We start from the raw sequence: 26,608 nt of genomic DNA on the forward strand, positions 1-26,608 counted from the left end.
CCATATTCAACTTGTTTCTCGACAACATGGATGAAGGGATGAATTGCACCCTCAGCAAGTTTGCTGATGGCATGAAACTGGGGAAAGTGGCTGATCCACCTGAAGGCTGTGCTGCCATTCAGAGGGACCTTGATTGGCAAGTTGCATGGAGAAGAACCTTATGAGGTTCAACAAGGGCAAGTGTAGGGCCCTGCACCTGGGGAGGAATAACCTCAAGTACCAGTATAGTTTCAGAGCTGACCTACTAGAGAACAGTTCTACAGCAAAGGACCTGGGACTCCTGGTGGGTCAGAAGTTGATGGTAAGTTGGCAGTGCCATTGCGGCCAGAATGGCCAGTGGATGAATGATTGTGGACAGTAGGTTGAGGGAGGTCATCCTGCCCTTCTAGTTCACAGAAACCCAGAAATCAGAATCACAGAATTAGTGACAACCACAGGTTGGAAGAGATTGCAGTCATCTGACACTGCTCAAGCAGAATAATCTCAGAGCACATTGAACAGGATTATGTCCAGATGGTTCTTGAATATCTCCACTGAGACTTCACAACCTCTCTGGGCAATCTGTTCCAGTGCTCGGTCACCTGCACAGAAAGCATGTTCAGGTGGAACTTCCTGTGCATTAGTTTCTGCCCATTGCCTCTTGTCCTATTGATTGGCACCACCAAGAAGAGCCTGGTCCATCCTTTTGACACCCACCTTTTAGATATTTATACATATTGATGAAGTCTCTCAGTCATCTCTTCTCAAGGCTGAACAGGCCCCACCATGAGACAAGGTCAATTGGTTTGAGCATGATGCTAATAATGCCAAGGTCATCCCTGCATGGACCACTCACTGAAGAGTTGGACTCAATGATCCTTGTGGGTTATGGTTGCCCAGGGAGGTTTGGAATCTCACTCTCTGCAGACATTCAAAACCAACCTGGGTACGTTCCTGGGTGACTCTGCCTTGGCAGGGGGTTGAATGATCTCTGGAGGTCCTTTCCAGCTCTAAATATTCTGTGGTTCTGTGAAACACTGAAACTGGGTTGTTAATATAAACAATACTAATACAACTACATTTGTAAATAGACATTATGTAGGGAACTATTACATTTAAAAGGCTAGGCATCTTACCCCTCATTCATCTCATGAGTCATGACTTCCTCCTCCTGTGAAACTGTAAATAACATGTTTTCCTAAAAAGCTGTAGGTTGCAGAAATTTTTTTGCTTGCAGATTTAATGAACTTTTTACTTGTTTGCTTATTTGTTTGCTAGTTTCTAGAAGAATGAAGTCAATTTTCTGTTATTATGAAATAGCATTATAATGTTTTAGTGTATGCTGTAAATTGTGAAATCAGTTAGATTTTATATCCATTTTTTACAAGTTCCACCACTAATTTTATACTATTAATTCAGCATGGTTTTCTGTCTTGGGTCAAGTGTGACTTATTCTTTTGTTGATTTTCCCAAGTTTTTGTGGTGTGTCTTCTGATAGTGATGTATTTTTTTTTTTTTTTAATGGTTAAGATTTGCAGAGGATGCTTGAAAGGTGATGTTCATCTCAGATTTGATATTTTTCAATTCTAATACTCGATATTCCATAAGTTATCTGAATAAGCCAAGACCTTTTAAATTCTTTACAGACACTGACTTTATAGTTTTTGTAACTACTTGGGAAACAGATTAACCATGAATGGAAATCTATGTTGTAAGACTGTAGTCATAAGAATAGTCCAAGACTTGAAGAGACAAGGATGTGGAAGTGACCTTTTTATATGGTCAGTTAAAAGATTGACTAGCTTATGCAGCTGTTACTTTCTTTTTCTGCTTTGTGTGCAAATTGATTCAACAGAAAAAAAAAACAAGAACCGTAAAAACATCAGATGAAAAATGAAATTAAAGTGTTAAATAAAAACAGTCCAAATGCAATGAAGTTTTAAATTTGCTAAAAAAATATTAATAAATTTGAGTTCTGATGACTGTCATTTTTATATAATGGAAGACTACCATTTTTACATAATGGAATTCCATCACGGGGTTAAATCTAAAAATTTATTGTAATTGGGTGGTAGAATCTCTAAAGAACACTGAATAGCATGTAAATTGAAGGCTTAGAAAATTGTTTAAATTGCATATTTTTATTTTCAAAAATCTAATTAGTTTTATTACTTAGTGCATAGAGAGATCCTGAATCATAAATAACTCATGTTACATGACTTACCGTTGTAAGACCACTTGAGTCCTTTATCTGAAAAGTTGTTTCCAGAGCTGCCTTTTCTCTGATAAGTGTTAGATGACAGTATGATAGCAACCTCTAACAACTGTCCATGCTAGTATGTATCATGTACCTATTAGTAGCAAGAGTTAGCTCCCTTCCAGTTCACAATACAGTTGTATTCACTTTTTCCGTAAAGGAGGTGTCAGCAGTTCTTCCTCAGCTACAGGTTTTAAATTTCTGAGTAGTCTGTTAACCAATGAAATTGTATCCAAAACTTTTTAAACTGAAAAAAGCACCTCCCTTTAGTAGTTTCACTTAATATGTCTATCAATAAGTATAACGTAACTTCTGTTCTGTTCCTGTAAAGGTAATTAGCATGTTACACATATGTTAAGAAACTAATAATCTCAATTTTAACTTCATGTTACAAAGATGGTAACATAACTGGATATCCAGCACTTCTTGTGAACACCTGCAAGTTTGAAGACCCATACATCAACACGAGAAAAATACAAAATAGCTTTTTATCTAAGTCCTGTTGGAATCCAGCTCTTTCACGTGACAATATGTTTGACTTCCCTGATTTCAAATTGTTATTCAGAACCGAGTCAAACATGAAAGATGTTAGACTAAATTGATATAAACCGTTCTTACTTTGAAAATGACACAGAATCTCTCCAGAAGTGCTTACCTTTGTCCTCTATTTAAAAGCGATTGCACGGTCATAGGCATATAAACTTTCATTATTAAAGAGTGCATATTTACAGTATAATGTTTACAGATACCTGTATATAAATTCTTAACCCATGGTACAGATTTTGTAAATAACCATTTTTGCAGGAGTGTGTAACTAAAGTGACAAGCCACCTGCAACTTTGACTTTAAAATTACCAATATGGTGCTGAAAGCAAATGTCAATGTCAGTGCAGCTTGAGAAAGATTCATACTGTTTATAAATGGTACTAATTATGAGAAAATTACTTTTTCTGAAATATTTTTTATGTTTTTGACTCTGTAAGGCCAATTTATTTATAAACTGCTAAAACATGATCTTTTTCATGATGAGAAAAAAGGGAAATATTATATAATTATCTTTTCATTAAAGGGTATGTAGGGTCTGTGTGCTATTACATTCTTTTAAGCAGACCAGCAAAATGTGAATCAGATGTAACCACCAACTGTTTGAAAAAATTACTTTCACTTAACAAGGAATCATTATTAATCATTTCAGCTGGGGAGTTCCACAGGGGACTGTTTTGGCCATGTTGTTTTTCAGTGTCTAAAATAAAAGAGATTTGAATGACAGAAGAAACCGTAAGCTTTAAAAATCTGTGGTTGATGGGTAGCTGGGCAGGATTGTAAACACTCTAGAGGATAGGTTTAGAATTTACAAAAGTCCTGGCAAATTAGACAATTTATACAAAACAACAGTGTGCAAGAAAAATGCAAGGATGTCACAACAAAATGTGGAGAAATTAAACAAAAATAACTGGGTAGAGTGCAGAACCACAAAATTGTAACACAGCCTAATACTACAAGTTTGTTACAACATAGACAAAGTCTTTAATAAATCCCATACTACTACTTCTAAAACCATCAAAATTTCAGGATCTATTTAATCATACCACAGCTCCTTTCCTGCTCACTCGATACACCTGATACTACTTTTAAAGGCAAGTAGTTAAGGGGAAAGTGAGGTTTCACACTGGTAAACAATAACATACTGCAAGCTGTGTATCTGAGCATCACGAACACTGGAATTAAAGAGCATCTGCCTCGAAGTTCAGATGTAACCATTCCAGCATATAAATAAAAGGAAGCAACAAAGTAATACAGCAAGAAAAAATTAGTCTTTAACAGAAAACTTTTGATAGTATTGTCATGTAAGTATGGGTTCCATGCTGTGTTAGGGAATCCCAAAATGCAACGTTTTGGCAACAAAGCTGGCTGGGTTTTCAATTAAGGTTAGTACTAAGAAGAAAGAGAGAGGTATTTTATGCAAGTAGAGATTATCTGCCAGGAAATGTATGTAGGTTGTTCTTAATATAATCTCCATAAAATAAGTGAATTATATATGTTTTTGAGGTTTTAGGCTTTGATATATGAATACCTGTATTTTGTTATAAACCAGAATATTCCTTCAGGAGTTTAAGAAAAAGAGATTATATAATTTAATAGAACTTTCTGATTTCTTCATCATGTGTTTCTTTGTGTCTTTCGAAGAAATGTTATGAGCTTGACAAATGTTTTGATTCAGCAAGAATAGAAAAAGGTTGTGAAATATCTATTGTTGGAATAGTGCAAAAATTAAAGCACGTTGATCAAATATAAATTTGGGAATAATAGTACTTGGCACTTTTTTAAGTGAAGGGGACACAGACATCAGGAAAATTACAGAGAGGTCCTAAATAAAATGCATTCCTACTTCTCTTATACTAGGTTTTACTTGAATCTGTTTCCAGTTATGAAAGAACTAGAAAACACAATAATCCATGTAACTATTATCAATCTCTTTTACATTATATTGTTTTTCTAAAAATCTCAGAAATTAAAAGGATCTTGTATTTATAGAAAAATAGGATTGTTAAGACTGGAAAAGACCTCAAAGCTAACCAGTCCAACCTTCCATCAAGTACTGCTGTGTTCACCACTAAACCGTTTGCCCAAGTACCAAAAACCTCTACATGTTTTTGAACACTTCCAGGGATGGTGATTCCACCATTTCCCTGAGCAACCTCTTCCAGTGCCTAACCACCCTTCCAGTGAAGAAATTTTTATTAATCTACAGTCAACCCTGATGCAATTTGGAGCCATTTCTTCTTGTCCTGTCTCTTGTTACCTGGGATAAAAGGCTGATCCCCCACCTCACTACAACACCCTTTAAGGCTTTAGTAGAGATCAGTAAGATCCCCCTTGAGCCTCCCCTTCTCCATGAGAAAAACTACAGAATACTTCGGACACGCAAAAGTAACTAGATATTGGTGTAAAAAAATAATTTACACTTAAATGAAATGTTAACAATTTGTCTTTCATAGCCTATTTGGAACACCCTTAACTTCTGATTTTATCCTCCTTTTGTAATGGGTATCTCAGGATGCTACCATTGGGAGTGAAATAAGATTTTGGACAATGTTTTTCCTGGGACTGAATTTAACTTTTTAAGTCTGTTGATACTTGGTAAAACCTTTGCAAATAAATTAGAATTAATGGAAGATGGTAATACACACTGTTGGAATTCTGTGTGGAATTTGTCTTGGTAATCATCATCATAAAAGCAGTGGAAATTGTTTTCTACGCTGAATTATAAATAGTATTTTTAAATTCAAATTGCAAAAAGACCATTGAAAACAACATTTTATTCTCTTTATTCTTTTTCCTGACCTGTTGAAAGAGAGATACAGTACCATTGTCCAGTACTGAGTGATAGTTGCTGCCGGGGAGTTCACATGGTGCCTCTAAATAAGGGGGGTTATAAAAGGAGATTGGAAATGCAATAGTCTACTTAGTTAATGATCACTATCAGTGGCTTTTACTGAAGTGATAATCTCAATAGAATAAAGCATTTTCATGTTATAATAGCCTCTTTCTTGTTTTCTAAAATTATGATGGTTGCAGGTCTTGGGAAATTTAAATAAATTTGTGAAAATAAGCCTTAAAAACTTGACAATTGTTGAAGAAACATCCTGCAACAGTGGAAACTCACTAAGTACTTAAATGTTGCTGAATAATGTCCTTAAGTTGTGTGTGTGTTTGCAAACTTAGAGAATAAATCACTTTTTTCATTAAATAAAACCAAATTACTTCTAGGAAGTAGAGTTCCTGTTCTCTTCAAAGTACAATTAATTTCTGGCAATACAATACAATGAACTATTTTGCCGATATTTTTGGTTTATATACATAGAAATAATGCATAAAAATAGCATTTTCATCTAAACCTGAGAGCGTTTAACTAAAACTCCCAAGATGACTTTACGGAGCAGGAAAGTTTGTGGACAGAAAGACTTTGCAACTTTCATAGAGCAATATTTTAGTTCATAGCAGAACTAAGATTATGCTTAAGGATTATTAACATATAATTTCCTGATTTTAAGAACATGAAGGCTTTCTATGTAAGGATCAGAGTGCTGTCACAATCATCTAATGTTGTAGGGAAGGTAGTAATGCATAGGATTTTGCAACCAGTTTCAATTCTAGGTAACTTTTTTTCCCAGCTGGTTAAAACTGGAGCAAAATAGTCTAGCGTAATTGTCCCCACAGAGATTCAAAGTAATAAAATAGAAAAAAGGTGCAGTGAGCCTCAGGTTAATTTAGATTCTTAAAACCCTCTGCTTGCAAAGTGTATTTAGCTTAACAGGCACATTTTCACTTGCGATGTGATTCTCCTATTAGACATCATATACTGCTGATATCCTAAGACAAAGAAGAGGAAGAGAATTACAAAACACAAAAAAAAAGTTGTGAGAAAATTTGATTGGAGAGATAAAAGTAAATAAAACTCTTAAAATAGGAATTTTGTTGGGTTGGATTGGGGATTTTTCCTTGTTGATTCCCCCCTAGCAAAATAGTAACAATATTGAATAATGACTTTTGCAGAGACCGAACAGACTGTTCAGCAGGTCTCTTCAGAGACCTAAGACTAAATGTGTTTTAATGGTGGAAATTCTGAGGTCTTTAACTTGGAAACGTTGACAAGGTTATGCAGGACCCATTTGATTTTCACTGTTAAATGCTCAACTCAAACCCTAGTTAGAAACTTTAAAAATAAAAATAACCTGGCTATTTTAATATAAAGAAAGGGCATATATATATATATTTTTTTTTATCCTTGGGCTCTTTTTTTAAACACGTGGAAAATACTTTGGGAAGAAAAACCTGCCAGTCCTTGAGCCATGAAAAAAAACCCAAAGCAACAAACAAACCCAAAACCATCAATGTTCCCTAAAAAACAAACAAACAAGATACAACCAATGAAAAAAAACTAAACCAACAACCAAACAAAAAACCCCAAACCCAAAAAACTAGTTTATCTAATGGAAACACCATGGAAAAATTGAAGAACTTGGCAACACTGCAAGCATTGAATGGATAATCTGTTAATAGGATGTCTGGAATAATCTTAAGATTACGGAGGCATACATGCTTCCTCCAAAGCATTACCATTATAGCATCTAATATTCTCCTTTTATATGTTAATTACTATTAGCATAAAACTAACATAAATTTTACATTATGTTTTTGCATAATTTTTCTATGCATCCCTCTTTTCTATTATTCAAAGAGACACACTTTTACTTTCTGTATTTTCTAATATTTATTTACCAGATTTTAAATTTTGAGCATTAATCTTCGTTAGTGTTGCACTGGAAAGAGAAAAATGCTTGTAGACAAAAAGTCGGAAAGTAATTTGCTGCAGGAAAATCAATTTTAGACTGTTTTTATTAGGCTAATGTGTAACCTCAAACCTTATTAATGGAATAACCATGGTTATAGTATTGATAAATTTAACAAATTTTAGAAATTATAAAGAAATGCATCCAGGTCCATGAAATGAATGTTAATTCAATGATGAATCTTTTGTATTTGATGATCATAAAGGAGATTTGCTGCACTAATTTTTTTTCTTCCTCTGCTTTTATAGAAAGCATCCCTTTTTTGCATTGCCATGTTTACAAACATCCATGTCCAGTCAGACTTTCTATTGCTTTTACTCTGATGCACTTTCATCAGTCATCACAAAGCATTCTGATCCCTTTCAAACATGAAAATATAACCTTCATTATTATTTTAATTATTTTGATTTCCCCCTCCTAGAACTGAAATCATAGAATATGGTCTCAGGTTTTTTTATTACCTTCTGAGCTTTAAAGTAATTTGTTTTCCAAAGGAACTTCTTATGTTCAAATAAACTTCTCAAGTCATAGTTTAAACTGCTCTGGTGTGCAGTCTGAACTCTTCTACCCAGATATCCCTGGAGTTTATTGGTCTGCACAGAAATTCACAAATTCTAATTTCCAGAAGAGAGCTTAAAATTGATTTTTCTTCAAAACACTGTAGGGATGTAGGGAGAGGAAGATTGAACACACTTGAAAGCTTAGACTTTTATTGGGCTGCTTTTCTGACATAAAATGTGCTTCTTTCAAAGCATATTACTTGAGGTTTAAGTCAACTGATATTCTTATAAGGTATATGTATGTCAATTATTTGTGGTTTTTATAAGTATTGAACAAGCATTTATTTGTTGCATATCTAATGTCTGACTATTGTTAGTGGTTATAGAAAGCTCTTTTTTTGTGTTTTTCAGATCTCAGGATAGAGTCTTTTTTATTGTGTTCCAAACCTGCAAGCTCAGGGTGAGTAATAATTTTTGTTATTTCTTAAGCCTGAATTGGGATGGTTCTGTGAATAACTGTCTCCTAGCCTATGACCATATTTCCTGGAACATGAAAAAACCCCAAAGAAGTCCCACCTAGTCGGTGATAATGTCAACCAGTAATACTAGTGATTAATTAATCTCTATTAGTTTCAAGATATTGTGAGGAAGAAAGGGTTTTTTTCCATTTACCATGTAACAGTAAAATGAACTTGTTCATGTTTTGTTTGTTGTGTTTTAACATAGTTTGACTGACATAATGACATAACTGTACTTCAATGTTATATATGTAATTTGAATGTGTTATGTTAACATAGTCATCAAACACAGAAGCTGATGTAATTTCAGTGTGAGAGATTACATGAACAAAAGAGGCAACGATCTGAAAAAATGACAGAGGTTCTCCAGATGTAAACTGAATTTCTGTACATTAAATAACTGATTAGAAACCATCTTTTAGGAGTGAATAAGGGCTAAGCAGCAGAAAACAGTAATGTTATCACATTACAGGTTTTATCAAAATTATTTCTTACTGTCAGGATTTTTATGTTACAATGCAGGGGAGTGAGAGATAAGACACATAGCCATTATAATGAGAACTAAAATTACTGGAAACTTGTGGTTGCCGTAAATCAATTTTTATTTATTCCATATAATAAGTTTTTTGAGAAAAATTATGTTTAACATGAAGTCATTTGAACAAAATACAATGATATTTAGCATGTTCCTGAGATAATTTAATAAGTAATGTAATAAAGCTATTGAGACAAACAAGCTTAAACAGGTTACTTAAAAAGTACTCTCCTGTGTTTTAAGCTTGTTTCATAGTATTAAACATAACAAAGTAAAGTGCTTGTTCATAACCAGGGACAATATGATTAGCATGCAATTGAGATCAAACTCATGAGTAAACCTCATTTGTATAACACAAATAGCTGTCATACTGTGCATACATGGGCAGCAAACAACACTTCTAGACAGCGGAAACCTAAGCCCAGGAGAACAGATCTGTCAGCTTTGTTTTGTGTTTCTACTCACTGCGTGAAGGTAGTAGTTCAATTTTGCTGTGTTGCTTCTTTTGTACTGAGTTACAAATTTTGAGCTTTAAAGCATATTTCTGTTTCAAAGGCTTCTTGTGAAAGTCTAACATTTAAAATTTTGTATTACCAATTAAAAAAAAAAAGCACATAAAATATTTTTTCTTAATATTTGGGCAGATCTGGTGGATGTTTCCATCTTGTTTCTGCTGTTTTTCCCTTAGATTATTTCTTGTTGTTTTGCTTGAGAAAGAAACTGATTATTGCTATCCCACATCTTGCACAGCACAGTTGTAGAATCTCTCTTGCAGCAGGCAATTTAGAGATGTCTACAGCAGATTTAGAGGTATCTATTATAATTTAAAATGCTTTTAAATTCAAAATCCTTCAAATCTCATTTTTTTTCCCAGATATGAAAATGTGTGCAGGGACACAGAGTTTATCCATATTTCTGTAAAGCTTCTGCACTCATAGAAATTCTTTATCAGTATGCCAATCTCCTATCATCAAAACTGTTAACTGTATAGATATCTGCCTTGTGAAGTTTGTTAATTTCTGGTGGTTGAGGAAACCCTGGAAGTGTTTAATAACAATGTGCTGAAGTGACTGTTAGAGAAGTCTCACTATAATACCGGTATATTAATTAATATAAGATTCCTGGTAATATTTTCCCCTTATGTTTCATAGCACCAACAACTGATGCTATATAAAATACACACAAGCATATATGTATAATAAAGCTTGACTTTCAAAGAAAGAAATATGCAAAGACAATGGTATCCCATGGTTTGAGGAACCGTTTATTCAACAGTATGATAAAGGACTTTTATGGGTATGAATATGGGAGGCAGCTGAGCTAACTGCATTAAATAATTGATAAATATAATAAAATTATGGTAAAATAAGGCGGAGGATGTCATGTAAAAAAAAATACAAATAACCCCCCCAAACGATACACAACAGAAATCATTAACTTTTGTGGGAAAATCCAGGAAAAAAGCCCCAAAACCTTCAGAAACCAAACAAAAAAACTGCTTTGCCACTTTTTAAAATTGGATCACTTAAGTTTATCACAGTTGGAGCAGTTAAAAAAATGCAACTGGTAGGGATTTAATATGTAAGAGGACTCTTTTCCAATATTGCACTCTTTCCAATATACTTAAAGTAGAAAGATAAATGGTCTAATTAATTTCTTGCATGATTTAATAAAGTTAATAAAGATAATTTAATAAAGTTTTAATAAAGATGTCTATAAGACATGGGATTCTCCCCAGTGTTGTTTGCAAACTGTATGTGTAGCAGACTTGTCAGAGAACTTTTTTACATTGTTTTATTGGACTGAAATTTTTATACATAAAAGTGATGCAGATGACTGAAGTAGACCTTAGAATGACACAGACAGCTACCGAGTATTAAAGAATCATTGCAAAATTTGGATCAAAACCATGTTTGGTTGAGTTAAACATTTAAAGAAAGGCTTGTGATATGCCTGATTTAATAATTTATTATAAAAACTCTAAAAACAAGACACAGGCAAATCTAAGTAATATAGACACATTTAAAATACTAGTACTGATTTTCTGATTCTATGTTGTTTCAGGTTTTTTAACAATGACATTAAATAGACTTTAAAAACATTACTTAATAAATTAATTAATTCAACTTCCTTCTTCACTTTAGAATTGCATGATCATTCTTATAGAGGTTAAAAAAAAAAAAAAAGGGAAAAAAGAAAATTAAGTTATACAGAACCAATGGATAAAAGTAAGTACCTCACTGGAAAATGAATACCAGAAACTTACCAGACCTTATGTCAAGGTCACATCCATGCCAACCTCTAAGTGCATTTATATTTTTATACAAAATAAATAAATTACTATTAAAAATAATGAAATAAATCTAATTAGATGAAAGCACCCACAAAAACAAAAGCACCCACAAAAACAACAAAAACAAAACCTCAAACAAAAAAAACCAAAACCACAAACTCAAAAAACACTTTTTCTCTGACCTGCTTCTTTTTACTGTTTTTTCTAGTTCTCTCCTAGTTGAGTTCTTAATTTTTTTAAATTCCTTTCATATACTTTATCTGTTGCCTCATGTGATTAAAGAAGAAATATAAAATTAAGGACTTTAGCCAATTTTCTCAAAAAACCCACTTCAATCTGCAATATATTTTTTTAGAGATAAATATTAATTCTTAAAAAGTGTACAGTGGAAGAAAACAAAAGCATCTGTTTCCTGACATCTTGTGGATGATCTGAGTCTGTAAGGGGCAGTATGCAACTTCAAAAATTGTGACGGATGTGTCTCTCCCCTTAGGATATTAAGCAGTTGAATCAATTCTGTTAACCTTGTGTTGTTGTCTTGTTCACCCTTTTGGTAGTTTTATATCAGCGAAAGCAGTGGCAGGAAGGAAGTAGACGTGGAGAATGAGGGGGGGTTTTATTGTGTGTTCAGCTTGTGATGTCTATTTCTACAAGCTGACACTTATGAAAATAATTTCTATCAATCTGTGTCCGTGACATAGCATTTAATCATCCCAGAAATATCATAATTTTTTATTTTTATAATTTCTTATATTTTTACATTATCTGCAAAATCAATAAAACAACAAACATCTATTTTTCCATTTTAAAATTATTCTTTTTGAAGACAGACTTTGCAGACACAATCTCAAAATGCCATTTAACCTGAATTCTTCTGAGTGCTGTATCACAAATTATCAGATATATTTCTATAGGTATGCTTGCAAGTTAACTGGAAACACCTTGATGCTAGTTACCAATTTTAACATCGTATTTGGAAAAATTACTTCTTATTTTTATTTTACATATTTTTTTCTATTTATTTCCATCCATTCATATGTAATTAATTTTATTAATTACATATGAATGGATGGAAACAAATAGAAACAAATATGGACATATATATTTGAAAACATATTAGTCTTCCTGACTGCATTCAGATTTGGTCCTGTACAGTCTCTGAGCATTTGTGCTTTACAGATAGTCATGTATGCATGCATACATAGAAATGTGTATTTATACATTTCTAATGTATAGTAGTATTTTCTATTTATATTTACATTTTCTAATGTAAAGTAGTATTTTCCAAAAAGCACTGTAAAAGAGCTTAACCACTTGTTCTTTTAATGTAAATTTTAAGCATAAGTGTAATAAAACATGGAAAAGTAGTGCAGCAAATTTATCTTTTAATACTTTTCAGACTGGGTTCACTAGCATGTGAAAAGTTACGGATAGAAGTTTCGCATGCCATGCCATTATAAGAGTAAAAGGTTGTATGTAAATTGTGAGTAAGTTCTGGGGTTCTTTTACTGTCCTTTTTTGGTTTTTTTGAAGTCACAAAAAATAACTCCTGCTGGAAAAAATTCTACCTTTCTGAAAGATTAAAATGTTCCAGCTAAAAAAAATATTTCTTTTATTTGAAACACAAAATAGTCACCAAATTAATTTTTTATTAAGGAATAGAACCAATGAAAGTCAACCAACTTGCATAAAATGTGAAATGGAAAAAAAAAATAGCTCTTATACTGAAGACACTTTCCTTTTTTAATAAGCATACCTTGGAAATATTGATTAAAAAGTCCTACCAAAGCCACAGCCTAGGGCAAATTATCATTAGAATGATGATATGTAATCTTGATGATATTCTCTTTTGTACCTCTGAGAATGTCATTGCATCTCTTGGGAGTATTATTATTTCTGAAATTAAAATCAGCTTTAAAAGAAAAGGTAGCTTGAATCTCATTTTCAGATTGATGGAACTAAACCTACAATGAGAGTAAATCTCTTCTAATGTAAACTGGAGACCCACATTACAATCCTCAGGGTTTTGCAATGGTGATTATATCCCGTTATTTATAAAGAACTTTGCTAGTTTTCAGCTAGTAATTATTGTACCTTGAAACTTGCTTAAGAGACAGGGCTTGTGGACAAGAGACAGGGCTTATCATATGGACCTGCAAAAAATACAAATTTATTTGAAACTAAAGGAAGCTGAACTGGTTTTATACAGCTAAATGGAATAATTTTCTCTAGTTACATTATTTAAATTATTTGATGGGTGGCAGACATGCCTTTTCTGACATACTACCTTGCAATCCTTTGTAATGGACATGGTAGTTGATACAATTGTCAATGGATTATTAGAAGTGTTCTTAGAGTGATTTCCTAGAATATCTTTGAACTTCTTTATCAATTCACAACCATCCCACCAAACACAATTTTTCTTGTTTGCTGTCAGGATATGGGAAACAGGACAAAATATTTTGAATCTATTACCTTGTACTTAAAAGCCATGTCAATATCTGCTTATGTAAGCTTAGAGTTACTCCCTTTTTACAAAGGATGTGGAATAAGAATGTAAATTGTAAGTTAAAGGTAAAATTGCCTTCTTCATCCAGCCCCTAACATTATTACAGAACATATGAAACAGAGAGAACTTAAAATGTAACATAGCAAGATGTTTTCCATTTACATTAGTAGGATCTGCTAACCCTGCAAAGGAAAAAATTTCTCCCCGAGACCGAAAGGTACTGTACTACCTTTTTGTAATGCTGCAAGAGACAGGCCAACCTCAGGAAACTGGCCTCCTGAGCTGGTAGACAGGGACAGGGAGCAGAATACTCCCCTGTAATCCAGGAGGACACAACTAGTGCCTGCTCAGCCACTTAGATGCTCTTATATCTATGGGACCTGTTGGGATCCATCCTAGGGTGATGAGCAAACTGGCAGAGGAGCTCACCATGCCACTCTCCATCACTTATCATTATTCCTGGCTCACGGGGGAGGTCCCAGATGACTGGAAGCTGGCCAATATTACCCATCCATAAGAAAGGCCAGAAGGAGACTGCAGGAAACTACAGGCATGTCAGCCTCACTTGGGGTGGCAAAGTTATGGAACAGGTCTTCTTTGGTGTGATCCCATGGGACCTACATGACAGCCAAGCGCTCAGACCCAGGCAGCATGGATTTAGGAGGGCCAGGTCCTGCCCAGCCAACATGATCTCCTTTTATGACCAGATGGCCCATCTGGAGGTGGTCCTGCGGTCCTCTGAAGAGGGATCTGTACCACAGAATAGATGGGCTGTATCCAATGATAAGTTTAATAAGTCCAAGTGACAGGTCCTGCACTTTGGCCACAACAATCCCCTGCAGCACTACAGGCTGGGGGCAGAGTGTCTTGACAGTGGCCAGTCAGAAAGGGATGTGGGGGTAGTGACTGACAGCAGCTGAACATGAGCCAGCTGTGCCCAGGTGACCAAGAAGGCCAGTGGCATCCTGGCCTGGATCAGCAACAGTGTGGCCAGCAGGACCAGGGCAGGGATTGTTCCCTGAACTTGGCACAGGTTAGGTCACACCTTGAGTGCTGTGTCCAGTTCTTGGCCCTGAAAATTACGAGGGATGTTGAGCTGCTGGACCATGTCCAGAGAACAGCAAGAAGGCTCGTGAAGGGTCTGGAGAGCAGCTCCCGTGAGGAGTGGTTGATGGAGCTGAGGTTGTTTAGCCTGGAGAAAAGAAGGTTCAGGGGACACCTCATCACTCTCTACAACTCCCAGAAAGGAGGGTGTAGCCGGGTGGGGGTCAACCTCTTCTCCCAGACATCCAGGGACAGGACAAGAGGACACAGTTTTAAGCTGCACCAGGAGAGGTTTAGGTTGGACATTAGGGAGAAGTTCTTCACAGAAAGAGTGACTGGGTATTGGAATGGACTGCCCAGGGAAGGGTTGGAGCCAATGACCCAGGAGGTGTTTAAGAAAAGGCTGGCTGTGCTGTGGTCTAGTTGATTCTGTGATTAGAAAATTAGTAACACACACTATATCCCTGAAGTCATTGATAAAATTACATTAGGGGTAAATCTGAAACCTTTTTTTATTAATTAAGGGTAACTATTTCTTTTCCTTTCTAAAAAAAGGACAGGGAAAAAAAGAAAAAAAAAGGAAAAGTAATGATGTTTGAACAGTTTTTGGGTTTTTATAAAACTGAGAAATATTATTCTGGAGTTTTTCCCAAAACCTAGTAAGAAGACTACTATTAATGTTAGTGGCCTGCAGCTGAAGTCCTTTTTCATGCACTCCTAATGAGCTTGATCTTCTACGTCCTTGTCGGTCAGGTCAACATACTACACTTTCTTAGGTATGCAGGCATTTATGTCTTTCATATGCATTACTTTCACTGGGCTTGTAAAAAACATAAAACAAACGAGTCACTAGTTTATGCCACTACTTTGTACAAATGAGAGGAAGATGGAATTTGCCCAATAAGTTTCTAAAGAACGCTATAAATGCCATATGCAGTATCCAATTTTTTGCTTTACATTTTACATTGGGAACTAGAATTGAATGCACTTTTTGTTGTGTCTTTTATTTTCTCCATATTTTATATTTGTCATGAAAGCAGACAAATGGTTACTTTACTCATTGCAGTACTGAAAATGCTGTTAAAGCACAAGTTTATCAGAGATCTGGTAATTTAAAATTAACATTGAAAATAGAGAATTAAAAATAGATTGAATATTTAGATGGTTGCTAGGCTATTGGCCACATGCTTCAAATGATAAATGTCCTGCCTTTTCATCTTCATCCAGCTTCTGCTCATGAATGAAACAAATTTTCCCAGAGAATAATCTTGTTGAAAAGTATCACGTATTGTCAACATTTGTGGATCTGTAAAGAGTTGAGCTGAAATCTGATCAATATTTGTTTGATGAAATTGCAAAATAAGTAAACTTTTTTCTATTTCATATACCGTTATGGTTGGTGTCCAGAAGTCAAATTAGAAGCTGTCATATGAAAATACATGTCCAACATGGCATTTTCTCAATGCTTCTTATCTCTGGACAAATATTAGGACAAAACCCCCATCATCTTTCAGGGAAATGTTGTATTATTTTGAGTGTGTGTGTGTACATGTTGTGTTGAAGAGTTTTCCTAAATCTTTATGCTCAGTAAGATATTGCATAGAAATAAAACCTGAAAAATTGAGTAATGAAAATAACCCCTTATTTTATAGTTTACTTGGTATGATGGGTCCCACAAACACATGATTTCCTGCATAGACAGAGGAAAAAATACTTAGCCCAATAGATCCACCTACATTCACTTGGGCATTGAGTACAGTAAAATCTGAACTCAACTGAGTATTTCAGAATTTTTAGGAGAAAATCACTTATGTATCATGGAAACAAATACACAACTAACTGTAGTCTTAGTCCTAAGCAAAAGGTTGTTAAATTATTTTAATTCATAGCTCAATTAAAAATAGTGTTTTGAATAAATTCATCAAAGAACACAACACAAAATCTTGGACTCTAAATCAGGCCAGAGATTCATCTGTCTCAGCACGATTTTTCTAGTGGTGCTTGGCTGTAAAGTTTTAAGTGATTTTTCTTCTGAACTAGCTTCCAGCTTCTGTCAGTCAGATTATCTTTTCCACTCAGCTCACTATATTACACTGAAATGCAAAAGTGGGAAAGGATAATGAAGAAATCTGAAAACACTTCAAATTTTTGTAGTTTTAGATTTCATTACTGGATATGTTGAGTAAAGTTTCTCACGTATTATGCAGCAAACTCAACCAACCTTTTAGATAAATATTTTTAAAAAGTTGCATTTCAGAATGCAATTCCTTAGAAATTTTAATCTAATTTAAAAATTAAAGTGACTAGAGAGGAGAAAAATAAAGTACTTGTCATGTGGCAGAACACATATTTCTCTGTACTCCTAGTAGTTCCTTCAAGAACAATCTCTTCCTTCCATCTCCTCCTAGTTTACTGGCATTTCTGTGTTGATAAATTGCTTGCAGTGCATCCGAATGTACAATTTGAATAGGTGTATGCAGCTTCTATGATACTATTTCCTTTTTTGTTTTTTCCCCCATGACATATCAAAAGTAAGGAATTTATGTACTATGATTTGTCCTTTTGACCACTGATAACCCTATCAGTGTTTCCCAAAGTTTTTATCTGAACTGAAACTTGGTATGTATTTGGACTGTGTGTATACTCAAAGACCAAGATTAGCCTCATGATGGATCTTATCAATAATGAGGAATTAGGAGAAAAAAATAGAAGTAAGCTGTATTCAGAAAACAACTTTGAAGCATATTTATATCTGCAAAAGTATTTCAACAGAAAGTAGGTAATTCTAGAGGTAATAACAGAGGAGATTTCATTGTGTAACTGGGCAGAATTCAGCACCCCATTTGTCAGCTTTACATGACAGATTATTAATAAACTGCCAATCTCATCAGCAGATACCAATCGGCAGTGACTGTCCTTTCTGAATTTGAATTTCTAGAATTTTATTCTTAAGTATGCTTGCTCTCTAATATGCTTTCTTTCAGTGCAAGCCATTTTCCTCTTTATGCAGAAAATATATATAATTCTTGTACCATATAGATAATAAAACATAAATATAGCAGAACAGTAGCATACAAATCAACTGTACACACTTTGCAGTGCAGAAAATGAGGACTGGAGAAGATAGGGCTATTTTCGTACCTGGACATATGGGAAAGGTTATGGGAAATATTCCAGTGGATAGCAGAAATCAGACTTCTCTAAACAGAGAGACACAAGTATATTGTCAATAAACTATGGTTTTTTTCATACTTCAGGTTTTGTCAGATGTATGTCTTCTCTCTACAAATTCCAAAATATTTAGGGTGAAATAGTATGATGAACATGCACCGGCTAAACGTTCAAAAGAAACTTTTGTGAGGGACTGTGTCTTGGAAGAAAGCTAGCAAAAGCTTCCTCCCAAAATGAAACTCAGACTACAAATACTCATTATTAATTAATTCATCTTAAGCGAACCAAAAGCATAGGTGCAAATGAACATATCTTTTGTTTTCTTTTTCCTTTTCTTTTTCCTTTTCTTTTTCCTTTTCTTTTTCCTTTTCTTTTTCCTTTTGCTTTCCCTTTTCCTTTTTCTTTTTCTTCTTCTTTCTTCTTCTTTCTTCTTCTTCTTCTTCTTCTTTCTTCTTCTTTCTTCTTCTTTCTTCTTCTTCATGACTTCTACATGAAAAATGAATTTCTCTTTATTTTTAAGGCATCAGCTCATATCAACTCTGCTGCCCATACGGAGATAACTGAAGTAATTTTCTTCCATCTATACCTCTTGTTAAATGTATGAAGATCTAGGACAAAAGTAATCTGGGAATGTTTGTTGAAGTTAATATAGGTAGGAGTTGAGTGGAGGTATATACTCCTTAGAGAGGTTCTTTGATTTTTGTACTACTACCTTTTAAAAGAAATTCAGAAGAGAGAGAGAACAGGAGGAGCTCCAAGACAATGTGAGGGTCCCACGTCCCTGAGTATCTCATAGCTTTTGCTATGCAGAAGTTACTTCTGGGATGCAGTGTTTCCATCTGATGCCTCGGCTTTATCTGTCTGCTGTCACTATCTGTCACTGTTGACCCATAACTGACCTAGAGTAATTGGAAGAGCAGTTACAGTTTCCAACACTCAATAGTTTCTCCACTGCTTTCCTGGCCAAAACATGTGCCAGTAATTTTGGATTGCAAATGCTATTAGCTACAGTGATGTGCACTATTCACAGTAATATGTAGGGAATACCTATAGAATTTGATCTCTGAGGCAAAAAGATTTTGTATTGAGATACAATTATTTGCCAATATCTGCCTGAATCTTTAAATGTTTTTGAAGAATGCTTTGGGTTGAAAAGGACCTTCAAAGACCACCAAGTTGAAATACCCTGCTATGGACGGGGACATCTTTCACCAGAACAGATTGCTCAAAGCCGCTGACCTTCAAATAGTTTTAGGGTTGCCCACAACTTGGGGCAACCTGTCCAGTATCTCACCACCCTCATCAGAAAAAAATCTTGCTGATATCCACTTAATTTTCTAAGTTATTTAGAAAAAATTTAAGCTACTTTCTAATTTCTACCATGTTTCCTTTTTGTCATTCCTGTAAATTACATTTTTACATAGTCTTCCACAGATGTCGATCTTGACGTTATACTCTTCTTTCCCATATATCTGAAAGCAAGCCTAGTTTCTGGAGAAAAGCTGACTGAAAAATATGAAACATTCTGCTCTTCTTTTTTTAATTCTTTCTTTTTGGCTGCCACTCTGCAGCCTCCTTTATACTTATCCATTTCTAGACATATTAAACATGGAATCTACCTTAAATATCTTAAAGACCTATGACTACCATTACTGTAATTTTTTTGTAATTTTTTTTCCTCTAGTTGTTTTAATATGGTAAAAAAATGCGTTAATCCTGGGAAATTTTCACCCTTTAGAATAAAAAACTCCTTCTTTAGATAGTGTTTGACACAGGTTTTTATCTGCAGTTTCAAACAATCATAATTGTATTCATCCAGTTTAACTAAATTTTCTGTTAAATTTCAAAAACCATGGGACGGAAATTACTGCTGTTTTAAATAAATTCTTGTTTTTTCTTCATTTGATTTGCCAATCTCAGAAGAAGACAATATGCCTGTTTCTGTGGAATTACCTTAAAGCTTTCAGTGTGGGCAGGGAAATAATGGGGTAAGAGTCTCCAAATACCACTACATGCAGAACATATTTTTAAGCAATTCTTAACGTGTATACAAGACCCTAAATTGACCATGAAAAACATCTAAGGCAAGATCTTGGCTAGCCTCAGTGGCTCATGTCATCTGGGAAGGACATGTATCCTGGGAAAAAATAACAAAATCAGAAACCAACCAACTGAAAGAAAATTGGAACAAGTAAAATATTGCAACAGTTTCAATTTTTTTCTGCTGCCTGAACACAAGAGGGTTTAAACCAAAGGAAATATACACTGGCAGGACATGCTCCTAGACAAGAAGCTGTTTCTGAAAGGATATTGCAGCTTTCAGCCTGAATCTTCCCCATCCACCAAAACCATGAACGTTGATTCTTTACAATAGTGTAGAGATGACATAAAGACTTCTTCCTAATGAGTTCCTTCACATCCAGCAGGATGTCTATCAGTCCAGGTTTGCCTCCTTTTATTAGTTTTAATTAGCCATAAGGTTTATTTTCCTAGGTATTTCTGAAGCAATTGGGAAAAAAAGAATGTAAATAGAGGTTGTGAAAAAGGTAGTAGATGGTATTTCTCCTGAACAGATGTCCACCCCATCATAAGAAGACCACTTTCCTCGAGATTCCAACCTTGAGCAAATGCTTTTCCCAGTGTCACCACAACTTTTTTCTTTCTCTCCTTCTTTGAGGTAGTTGAGTTAGTATTCCATTTGCTAACCTTTTAGAACAAAAGCAAAGGCAAAGAAATGCTCCGTGTAAAAAAATTCTGTATGTTATGTCATGCCATCTCTATGTTCCTATCCAGCCAAAGCAATATACACATTCAGAGTGAAAAAAAGAGACACTGATAATTAGTAGCTTTGAATTCTCCTCTTGGTCCATTGCTCGGCATGTTCTGACTGATTATTATTGCTCTCCAGCAGCTCTTTTTCCTTATGAAAGGAAAGGTGCTGTGGTGATGGGCCTCAAGAAATATCTTAGTAGCTGGAGGAGTCTCATTTTGTTTCAGCCTAGCAAGGCAATCTGAAAATAAATGTCCAAAATACAATATATGGACATGAGTGACACTTCAACTGTATAAGCCAATATAAATTGCTGCATTAAGTGTGGATTTGGAAAGCAATTCACTGTTAAGGCAACACAGTAATCTAAATCTTTTTAAGTACAGATCTTCAGCATCAGTATCTGATTCTGTCATAACCACACTGCCACAAGGCTGCAATTATTGATCAGGAAAGAATGACAGCAGGAGACTTGGCATGGTGACTTGTGCACACATCATGTTGGGTGCCAGGCACAGGGTGAAAGATGAATAAACAACCCCTTCAGCTCAGTAACAGCTGGTGCATGGCATTCTCCATGTGACAGACCATGAGGACTCTGCTTAGATGTGTGATCTATCACAGAATATTTGTCACGTCTACATCAAAATGTACATATTTCTTAGTTAAGACATGTGGTCATTTTTACTACCCTTACCTTTTTACCTTTCTTTAAGCATATACAGCAGAACTATGGTAAATGCAGCAGTATGTTTCTTTTACTTTCTCCTGCTTACAGGTATAAAATGTCTCTAATTATGGCATCATTGACATGAAAAACTAGAAAGGAATGCTGTTGGGGGTATTAGCTGAAGAGGAACAAGTATTTCAAGTACATGAGTGCCCGGCTGAATCATGGTGGTAGATATGTACTACAATAACAGAATAATTTGAATTGGAAAGGACTTTAAAGATCATCTAGTTCCAATCCCATTGCCAAATATAGGGACACCTTAACTAGACCAGGTTGCTGAAAACCTAATCCAACCTGGCCTTAAACACTTCCAGGGATGGCACATCCACAACTTTTCTGAGCAACCTGTTAGCAGTATCCCATCACCCTTTGTAAAGCCCTGGTCTTTCCTGGATGAGTTTATTTTGAAAGGTCTTAAGGTACTACTTTTCCCTGAGGTGGCACAAAGGAACACTTGACAAAAGTTCCTGGGAGATGAAAAAACAAACTTTACTGGCAAATCTTAGAAGATCAGGAATTCAGCAACATTTAAAACAAATGTTCAATCAAAAGAAAGGATTTCATAAAACATTGACTCTAACCAAAAAAGTTTTAAGTTACACAGATTTTAGGAAGAGGAAATTAGGAGTAGAAATGGAGAGAAAGAAAGGGCAAAAGAGAGAAAAGAAAGATATAGCTACTGCCTTGGATCTAGCAGGATCTCAGCTGCTGTAAAATGCAAGGACAATAGGAACATGACCATAGTCTTCGTGCAATGCCTTCTATTACTCTGGCTTCCTGTGGCCACCCCCGCCCCTAGGTGGGGCTTCCAGTCATCTGGCCACTCTGGGGCTAGATTGGGCCTCCACGGTGGGGTGTGGGGCGTTGCTTCCAGTGTTCCAGCTGTGCCAGTGACTGACAGCTGGACTAAAACCCCCAGGCAGGTGGAGTGTGGAGCAGTGCACTGTCACTCTTTCCTCAGATCTTGTCCTGCTCCCTGCATGCAAACAGACTTCAGTTGTTTTCAGACAGTAATCATCTTCACCATTCTCCCACACCCTCACAGTAAAGAATTTCATTTAAATCTAATATCTCATTTCATCTTATGTAAGTATCTCCTCTGTAAGTTTAAAACTATTTCAACCTGTTCTAACACTATCTGCCTGTGTATATAGTCACTCTCCCTCTCTTTTATAAGCTGTCTTCAAGCACTGAAAGACTGAAATGACATGTCCCCATAGCCTTCCCATCTCCAGGCCTAAAGTCTCCACCTCTGTCAGCCTGTCTTCATAGGAGAGGTGTCACAGCCCTTTCGTCCCCCAGGACCATTTTTGTGACCCTTGTCTCTCTGACAGGTCCATATCTTCCTCATGTTGGGGTCCCAATCCTGGATCACCATGGTCTCAAGGGGGCAGAGTAGAAGCAGGAGAATCACTTCCCTTGTCTTGCTGGCCATTCTTTTTGATGTAGCCCAGGATGCTCTTGGCTTTCTGGACTGCAAGCACACACTGCCGGCTGATGTCCAGCTTCCATTCACAAGAACTCTTCTTCACATGGATGCTCTCAGTGAGTTCTTCACCCAGGCTTACCCATATCTGTGAGTTCCCTGACCCTGATGTAAAACCTTGCACTTGTACTTGTTGAACTTCATGAGGTTTTTGTGGCAATACTGCTCAAGTTTGTCCAGGTCTCCTTGGCTGGCATCCATCATCTGTTGTGTCAACAGCAGCACTCAGGTGTCATCTGCAAACTTGCTGAAGGTGCACTTGATCCCACTGTCTATGTCATTGATAAAGATAGTAAAGAGCATTGCTCCTGAGACAGAGCCCTGAGAGGCATCACAAGTCACCAGCCTTAACACAGACATTAACCAAAACTCCCTGGTTCCACTCATCTAGCCATTTTCTTACTCACTGAATAGCTCACGCTTCAAATCCCCATCTCTCCAATATGGAGACAAGGATGTCACGTGCAACTGTATTTAAGAATTTACAAAAGCTTAGGTAGATGACATCGGTCAGTCTTCCTCTATTACCTGTTGTAGTCATTCCATCATAGAAGGCAACAAGATTGGTCAGGTATAATTTGCCATTGGTGAAATGCCTGACTGTCTCAGGTCGTCTCTTTGTTTTGCATGTGCTTTAGCATTCCTTCCATGAAGAAGGAATCATCTATTCCATCATCTTCCCAGACACAGAGGTAAGGCTCACTGGTCTGTAATTCCCCATCTTCCTTTCTCCCATTTTTAGAAAGAGGTGTTTTATTTCTCCCGTTGCTGGGGACTTTGCCTGATCACCATGAGTTTCCATATTTCATGGAGAGTGCCTTGGCAATTACACCATCAATCCTTCAGGATCCTGGGGTCCATGTCATCAGGCCCCATAAACTTGTGCTTATTCAGTTTCATCAAGTGGTCAAAACTGCTTTTTGCTTACAATGGGAGGGATTGCACTCCTGTAAACCCCACCTAAAGCTGTTGAATGTCAGGTGTATTTTCTATAGAGAGCTTTTCATTAGTCTTTTTGAGATTGATTGTCTATTTTCTCATAGATGGCACCTTGCAGAAGTATAATGTTGATAACTCTTAAGGAAAAGTCTGGTTATACTCAGATTTTTAACCCTTTAAACAATGTCTTTGACCTCTAATAAAAATGCAGTTTTTCTCCAAAGAAGATTGTGTTTGTAGAATCTTTACAGAACAACCTTGAAAAGGGTGATACTGGGAATAATGACTTCAAAGCATGATTTCATAGAATAAATGATTAGTCAGGAAGTTGTCACTCACTCTTAATTAAATTTCTTCATTTAGAGAATTTCCAGTCCTAGTCAGAGTTGCTAGGAATCCTATGCAGTTTGTCTCAAGTTTGGTAACATGTGCCAGCATCTCACCATATTTTCTTAAATATAAAGTAAAACTCCTTGATATTTTAATTATTATTCAATATATTAGGAAGCAGAGATCTTAAAAGAAGGATATAACAAATATTTAGGGCAAAATTTAGTTGAACTTCAAGGCTTTAAAATGTCACAGATACCTCAAGGTTACAGCATCCTAGTCCTTTGCACTGACATTAAAATATTCAGTTATATAGCATACGTGAATTATTTACTTGCAGTTTGATCACATTCATCTGCTCTTGCTTATGATTTTATTGCTCCTCTGTTCACACATGACCTAGTTTTCCTTGCACTTACACCTACTACAAGCATTTATAACAAAATAGGTTGAACACAAAACAGATTAAATATTTAAAGACATTCCTCATGGTACTCTTCTGCCCTATTTCACTAGTAAAAATGACCAGAGAATACTTTAAGCAGTCAGTGAACCTATTTTATTTGATGAGATATATGTGCAGCATTTGCAGATTTAATAGTTTTCATATAAATGACTTTAAAAGCACATCTTCATAAATAGAGATTAAGTAGAAATTATCTATACAACTGCAACTCTTGTAAAGAAAACTGTATTGTTTTGTTTTTCTAGTCACTCATATTCTTGCATTACTTTGCCTAAGGCTACAGGTTTTCATTTCATGTCTTTTCCTAATTTTTATTCTCCTCTATTAGGTGATTGCTAATCTACTTTCAAGATTGGTCTGATTTCTCAACTGCAAAAGAGCAGATAAGCTAGTGCCCTAAAGTCCAGAATGCTGTTATGGCTGTAGAAGAGTGCCAAAACTGACTGGAATGTGAAACTAACTCCCCTAGGTAGATGAAAGCCCCACCACTGAACTTTGTTTTGCAGAGTTAGAGCAAGGGTAAAGATGAGAGGTGCACAAGGAACACAAATGTGCTAAAACCCTGGCAACTGCTGCTGCTATGGAGGGTGGGTGCCATTGTAACTCCACAGCAGTAGAGTGAACAGGACTGAACAAGAGATGGCAGCAGCTCGAAAGAGATTGTGCCTGCAGGGGAAGGGAGAGGAAGGCAACTACACTGTGGTACTCAGAAACTCTTGCTGTGATTTAAACTCTAACAGGAGTTGTGTGTAGGAGGGTTGGTGCCATTTGGTTGATTTGTGATATACAAATAAACAAAGTGGAAACTTCTGTGAACTTCTAACTTGAAGCAAGAAAACTCTCTCGAAAGCTTACCAGTAGACTGGATGGATACTCCAGGGCCTGTTCATGTAGACAGATAAAGATTTCATGCTTTCCCAAGTGCTGACTGTTGTAACCCTGAAATACAACCAATTACATTCTAATTCATCTTGCAAAAGCTACTCATATGTGGACAATAGTTCTGCACCTGAGAAAGCCTGAACTTATCAAGAAAAGGATGGTGAAATATCATGTGACAAACATTACCATTTGGTTATGCTTTTGATGTTTATTTCTTTCAGTGTAATCTGGTATTTAATTTTCTAAAACAACAGATGCCTCAAGGAATTCAAATCCTCTCATTTCAGTGGCTGTTTTAATGAGACACTTCAACCTTCTTAAAATATGCTGTTCAGAAAACTATCTACTGTATGAGACATATTCTATACTGACATTAATATCAACATACTATTTAAATTTTTTTTTATTGTCTTGCATTTCTTTAATGTCGGTCTTGCAAAGTACTTCTGAGAATTACATAAGTGTAAATAAATATCTTAATCGAGTGGTACTTCATTAAATAGTTGCTGCTTTATTTTTCTTAGAAAAAAATATTTTTCAGATAATAATTTAGTGATTTTTTTTTCTGCTAATATGATCACTGCATCATAATACTATTTTTTCCTTTATTTTGTAAAATGATAAAAGACAGCCAATTTGAATTAGATCTTGAAATCTGATCAAATGTTCCAGATGTTCTTGCATGAACATTACAGTTTCTCTGTGATCCATGTCAGAAATGCAGCTGTCAACAGTAAAGCACACCTGCCACCAGTTTGCTGTCAGCAAATTATTTATCAGTTTTATTAGGAAGAGCAGTAAATTGCCAGAACAAAGCTTTGGTCTTATACTGAACCTTACAA

The 26,608-nt window shown here is 35.6% G+C and overlaps 1 protein-coding gene across 45 annotated transcripts in view; it reads left to right on the top strand.

Moving 5' to 3' along the window:
• PTPRD (protein tyrosine phosphatase receptor type D) overlaps positions 1-26,608 on the top strand; it is a 1,187,151-nt gene that overhangs the window by 477,314 nt on the left and 683,229 nt on the right. For all 45 annotated transcript variants that reach the window (XM_039567532.1, XM_010392896.4, XM_039567544.1 and 42 more), the window contains one exon: positions 8,502-8,550. The gene's annotated coding sequence lies outside the window, so the exon portion shown is untranslated. The remainder of the gene's footprint in view (positions 1-8,501; positions 8,551-26,608) is intronic.

The sequence above is a fragment of the Corvus cornix genome, chromosome Z, assembly GCF_000738735.6.
Source record: "Corvus cornix cornix isolate S_Up_H32 chromosome Z, ASM73873v5, whole genome shotgun sequence".
NCBI lineage: Eukaryota > Metazoa > Chordata > Aves > Passeriformes > Corvidae > Corvus > Corvus cornix.